Source organism: Cavia porcellus, unplaced genomic scaffold (assembly GCF_034190915.1).
Source record: "Cavia porcellus strain 051 isolate PalLab524CR breed Dunkin Hartley unplaced genomic scaffold, mCavPor4.1 scaffold_27, whole genome shotgun sequence".
Classification (NCBI taxonomy): domain Eukaryota; kingdom Metazoa; phylum Chordata; class Mammalia; order Rodentia; family Caviidae; genus Cavia; species Cavia porcellus.
In genome coordinates this window covers 33,160,805-33,167,465 of record NW_026947510.1, presented here as the reverse complement: position 1 = coordinate 33,167,465, position 6,661 = coordinate 33,160,805, and positions in this window count along the sequence as shown.

Sequence of the window (6,661 nt, the reverse complement as noted above, 5' to 3'; positions counted from 1 at the left end):
GACAGCTACTTAAATGACACTTATGTCACACAGTATCCTAAGAGTGAATGCAACTGACCATGTGTTGGGAGCCGCAGCCCCGAGCCCGGTCGCCTCACTTGGCGGACGTGAGGCCTGTAGTAAAGAGTAAAGCCTGAGGTAGATTACCCCTCCCATCGAGCACGTTAGTTTCCTGTTTACCGCGTAAGCAACCCGCTCAACAATATAGTCTGCCTGGCAACTGATGATGTTAGCCAATCAGCTTGCCTTGCTTACTTTAACATGATTGGACACTGTATCCGTATATATACTGGTGCCACCCCTGGGGGGGAAGAAGAAGCCCGGAAGTAGAAGCCCAGAAGGAGCCGCGGAGAGCGGACCGGTAGAGGCTTCGGAGCGAAGCCCGGAAGGAGCCGCGGGGAGCGGACCAAAGGAGGCTTCGGCTGGGAGCGATCCCAGGGCAGGCTGTACGGAGAAGGAAAATAAAAGAAAAGGTTGTCCACTGCCAGACTTTGTCGTGTGTCCTTCCTGCCGGCCGGGAGCGGACATCGACATTTGGGGGCCCGCCCGGGGACTGATCACCCCCGAGACGTGGAAGTGGACAACGCTCCAGTACAGAGCTGCGAGACAGGTGAGTTGGGGATAAGCCTGGGCTCTGGGTGGCGCGCACCTACAGGGCTTTTAGACTCCCCTCAGGCTCACGCGTAAGTGGCGGATTCCTTGGGCCTCACGCGGTGAGTAACATATTAAAAAATGGGAAACATGCTAGGTAGCAACACTAAGAGCGAGGGTGGTTGTGGAGAAAGCTCTCAAGAGCTTACAAAAGTACGCAGGGTATCTGAGCAGGCCCAGTCAGGGAGCTCCCGAGAGGGGCCCGTCAAGGGGAACAAAGATGCTAAGGAGGAGGATGGGGCTCTAGCCTCGGAGTCGTCTGACTCCGAGGACGAGGGAAAGTTGAATGGCAAGGAGGCCAAAGAGACCAGCTGTCAGGAGCCCAAGTCGCTCGATAAGGAGTCACAGGGTTCTTTTCCAGCGTTGCGCCGCGAATTGCGCTCTGCTCAACCTGGTCTGCGGAGGAGTAGAGAGCTCCTGAGCGCTCCCCGGCGCGAGAGGGAGGCGATCCCTCGCCACGAGGCGGCCGCCTGGGAGCTCCCTCCCCTTTCGCCAGAACAGGAAGTGATGCATGGGCCCCCATTTTCCGCCCAATCACGGCCGCCGTCTTATGCTCCGCCGCCGGCGGGTCGGTATTTTTACAGGCGGCTTTGGCAGGGGGGACGCTTGTCTCATGAGGTACATCCACCTGGGATAGATAGTGGCCCCTACGGGATATTTCCTGTACAAGTAGCTATGGGCCAGGGACGCAATGCATGGGAGCCTTTTGAGATAAAGCAGATTAGAGAACTTAAAAATGCAGTTACAACCTTTGGGCCGACTGCGCCTTACACCATTGCCATGCTGGAGAATCTGTCTTCTGGGCCCCTCACCCCCGCGGACTGGATTCAGCTGGCAAAGGCGTGTCTGCCCTCGGGTAGTTACCTGGATTGGCGAGCCTGGTACGCAGAGTTCTCTGCAGAGCAGGCTGAGAGAAACGCCAATCGGGGAAACCGGGGGTGGAACAAGGAAATGCTTATGGGAGAAGGTCGGCACGCTGATGATCAGACTCAGTTCCCCGGCGCTGTCTATGAACAAATCAATGCCGTAGGGCTCCGCGCCTGGAAGCAGGTAAGCGGTGCCGGAACAGCCTCCTTGTGTCTTTCAAAAATAATTCAGGGTACCACAGAGCCATTTGTTGACTTTGTGGCCCGAATGCAAGATGCTGCCGATAAGATATTTTCTGATCCGGGAGTGGCTCGACCGCTGGTAAGGCAGCTGATTTTTGAGCAATGTACAAAGGAGTGCAAGGCAGCGATAGCTCCTCATAAGAACAAGGACCTCAACGCCTGGATTAGGATATGCAGAGAGATAGGGGGGCCGCTCTCCAACTCGGGAGTGGCTGCTTTCCTGGCCGCGGCTGTACAGCAGAGGGGACCTTGCGGGTTAGAAGGGGAATGTAAGGCTAAAGGGTGTTTTGCCTGCGGGGAGCCAGGACACATTAAACGTCATTGCCCAAACAATACAGATGCTAGGCCTCGCCCTAGGAATGAAGAACCATATGTTTGTGGGCGATGCAAGAGGGGATCACACAAAGCTGAGGAGTGTAGGTCGGTCTTTGATGCTCAGGGCAACCGTATTTGTGGACGAGATGCTAGAGGGCCAAAAAACGGCCAGAGGGGGCCCCCTTCACAGGCGGGCCCCCGCCCCAGAGACAGGACAGCTCAGGATGGCAGCCTTCAACAAGGGCCACCCCTGGGTCAGCAGGTGTGGACCTCAGTGTCGCCTCCAGACTTATACAGAAGGTCACCATTAGGACGGATGGCGTTAGGACCCTAAATGACATGCAAAAGCTATTGGGAGACATTAATTGGATTAGGCCATATTTACATATACCAAATTCAGATCTCAAACCCCTGTTCGACCTTCTAAAGGGAGACCCAGATATAGCCTCCCACAGGAGGCTCACTCCTGAGGCAAGAGCTGCCTTACAGAGAGTGGAAAAAGCCTTAGGTGGGGCTACCTTACACAGAATTGAACCAGGGCGACCCTTTGATGTCTGTTTGCTACAGACTAGTCTACAGCCTACAGCGGTGATTTGGCAGAAAGGACCACTACTGTGGATACACCCTAAGGTCTCACCTGCAAAAGTCATAGAGCATTACCCGGAGGCAGTCGCTTCATTGGCCCTTGAAGCGCATGATAGAGCTGTCCAACATTTTGGCTCAGGACCACAAGCCATCCGAGTACCCTATACCGCCAGCCAGATCAAGACCCTGGCTGCCTGCATAGATACATGGGCCATTCTGAGATGTGTTTTCCATGGGGATATAAACAATCAATACCCTAAAGACCCTATCTTGTCATTTGTCACTCAGCACCCTATAATTTTTCCAAAGGTTACTGCCTCTGAGCCATTAGTCCCAGCAACTACAATATACACAGATGGCTCCAAGACGGGGATAGGCGCCTATGTGATCCTAGGCAAGCCCCCGGTTACCATACAATTTGAACCTGATCAGCCTCAGGTGGTGGAACTGCAGATCGTTAAAATGATTCTTGAACGGTTCTCAGAAGCCATTAACATTGTCTCCGATTCTAGGTATGTGGTCAATGCTATGCAAGTGCTTGAGACTGCCGGTTTAATTAGATCCACTTCCACAGTGGCTGGGCTGTTCCTGTCTATCCAGACATTGCTTCAGAACAGACACCATAAGGTCTTCACCACCCACATAAGAGCACATACATCCCTGCCAGGGCCTATGGCACAGGGGAATGCGGCTGCTGACACTGCCACTCGCCCGTTATGGATTTTTACCTTACTAACACCAATCGAGCGAGCCCGTGCCTTCCATGATAAGTTTCATGTCAATGCCAGGACACTAGCAAACCATTTCCATGTTTCTAGAGCAGATGCACGAGATATCGTGCGACTATGTGACTCCTGTGCCACATACAAACCTGCCATACCGATGGGAGTAAACCCTCGAGGTTTGATCCCTGGTGATGTTTGGCAGATGGACATCACACATATACAGGAGTTTGGGACTCTTAAATATGTTCATGTTTCCACAGACACCTGTTCTCACGTCATATTTGCAACAGCAGAAACAGGTGAAAAAGTGTCTAATGTGATCAATCATTGCCTGGCGGCTTGGGCCGCATGGGGCAAACCAAAAATATTAAAAACTGATAATGGACCAGCCTATATAGGCAAAGCCTTCAATGAGTTCTGCAAAATGATGGAGGTTCAATTAAAACATGGTATCCCATACAATCCCCAAGGTCAAGGAATCATTGAGAGGGCTCATAGAAGCCTCAAAGAAATTTTACAAAAACAAAAAGGGGGAGTAGGCCAAGGCCTGGCCCCAAAGGCACGATTATCCATGGCACTATTCACACACAATTTTTTAAATTTAAATAATGATAATCGCTCCCCAGCTGTGGAGCACTGCAACCCTTCCCCCAACCATAAAGGGTGGGTGAAGTGGAAAGATGTCCTGACAGGACAATGGATGGGCCCGGATCCAGTGGTCAGCTGGAACCGAGGCGCGGTTTGTGTTTTCCCACAGGAATCGGGACGAGAACCACTGTGGGTACCGGAGAGACTGACACGGGCGACAAAGCCCTCGACTGAAGATCAGACCTGCCCTACCGGAGATCCATCACAGACCAACCAACAAGATGAATAGAAATAGCGGTAGCCCGAAATGGACAAGAAGATCCTCAGGCATATGCATGGCTCGCTCGCCTAGCCTACGACCCAGTCTAGGGGTGGTGAGCTTCCCACACTCCTCCTCTAAAAAATTATGACATAGCTGGGTAGGAGAGTCAATGACGGGTAAGAGCGTACTCCCCCGGTGCGACTCAACCTAAGCCAGGCCCTACCCCATCCTGCACGTAAGCCGCTGGACTGTTAGATGCTGCCCAGGTCTAAATTTCTCTCCGAGGGGATTTCTTTACGGAGAGGAAATGAGTGCAAGCTTGTGTGCATCCAGGTTCCGTCCAGTTTGTGCCTGGCCCTAGAAAAAGGACGAGGGCCTCAGGGCCTTGGCGGACCATGGGACGGCCGACCAGGGTCTAAGCCAAGGACCTACGGTGGGCCTACACATAGGGCATAAGCCTCTGCACCCAGTCCAGAAAGGGCTACGATGCGCACATTCATAAAAAAATAAAAAAGGGGGAGATGTTGGGAGCCGCAGCCCCGAGCCCGGTCGCCTCACTTGGCGGACGTGAGGCCTGTAGTAAAGAGTAAAGCCTGAGGTAGATTACCCCTCCCATCGAGCACGTTAGTTTCCTGTTTACCGCGTAAGCAACCCGCTCAACAATATAGTCTGCCTGGCAACTGATGATGTTAGCCAATCAGCTTGCCTTGCTTACTTTAACATGATTGGACACTGTATCCGTATATATACTGGTGCCACCCCTGGGGGGGAAGAAGAAGCCCGGAAGTAGAAGCCCAAAAGGAGCCGCGGGGAGCGGACCAAAGGAGGCTTCGGCTGGGAGCGATCCCAGGGCAGGCTGTACGGAGAAGGAAAATAAAAGAAAAGGTTGTCCACTGCCAGACTTTGTCGTGTGTCCTTCCTGCCGGCCGGGAGCGGACATCGACAACCATGCACTTGGTTTTGTGGGTTCATATTCTATGTGTGTTAACAAAGCCCTAACTCAGAAGATAAACTTCAAGGCAGAACATTCCAAGTACAAGGAGACAAGTGTGAAGACAGCTGTAGTGAGCTTGATGTATAAGCGAGCTTCAAAGACCATGTTGCTGGGTCCCCACTACCATCTAAAACAACAAAACAACTCCCCCTCAAAAAAACTTGAAAATCTTCACACAGTGATAGAAGTATAAAATGTAAGTGATTGAGTGAGGAACACTAAACCAGAAGAAGGTCACCCAAGGAAACACAAACTTGGACAGCGCAGCTCCTTCTCCCAAACAGATTGAGAGTTCTGCAGAGGACAGGCTGCATGCAGAGAGCAGGGAAACTGTACTTAGGACACAGCAGGTGTGCAGATCTGGGCAGTGCAGGGAACGGCGCTGGTGTCCAGGGCTGAGACTGTGCAGAGCAGGAGGGGAGCCTGGAGCGAGGACCCTGCAGACAGCGATGGCCAGGCCAAGGCACGGCTCCAGCAGTTCGCCACCAGATGTCTTCTCATCTGCATTGTTGACCAGGTTGTTGGGGGCCACAGAGTCACAATGGCTAATTTTGCAGATTTCCCTATGGGATAAAAGGAAGAATTGAGATTATTGGTGCCACCCATCTGAGATTTCCCATTGACACTTCCAAGCATAAGATCATCTACGCCTTCTTTAGTCATCTCAAGAATTTCACTTTTAGTCATCTCAAGAATTTCACTTGTGTGTTGGGCCAGTGGAGGGGGGACCTGGATTATACTCCAGGTCAAGATACTTCTAAGCATAAGATTATCTGTGCCCTTTTTAAAAATTTTTTTTATTTGAACAAAGACTAAACAAAACAGAAAATGGGTAGAAATAATACATACGTTCAGAGAAAAAATAAACAGTAAGAAATCGCTGATGCTTACATAATGTCCTTTTACAAATAGTTGTTCAAGATATAAAAGTGGAACAGATAAAGTGGGAATTCAAACAGTGAGACTGCAAACAGTTCTGTTCAACTATCCAACAAAACTTAGTAATATGGTTATCAATCCAATACACTTAACATGCAGTCATCTATATCTTCATTTACGTTGGAATTAAACAACTAAAGCAAACTAAAGTCATTCTGAACTAAGAATAATAGCATTTCTGGATTTCACATCATGGACATTACAGGTTCAGCACTGGATATTATAGTGTCTTTTTTTAAAATTTAATTTAAAGAAAGACTAAACAAAACAGAAAATGGGTAGAAATAATACATAATTTCAAAGAAAAATAAACAGTAAGAAATCACTAGTTGATCATTACAGATTGTCCTCTTACAAATAGTTATTCAAAATACTAAAGTAGAGCATATGAAGTGGGTATTATCTGTGCCCTCTTGAGCCTGAGTCTTTAGAGGAATGGTGATCCTTTGCTAGCCCCACCTATCCACACTATGGAGGAATAAAGAGTGGCTGC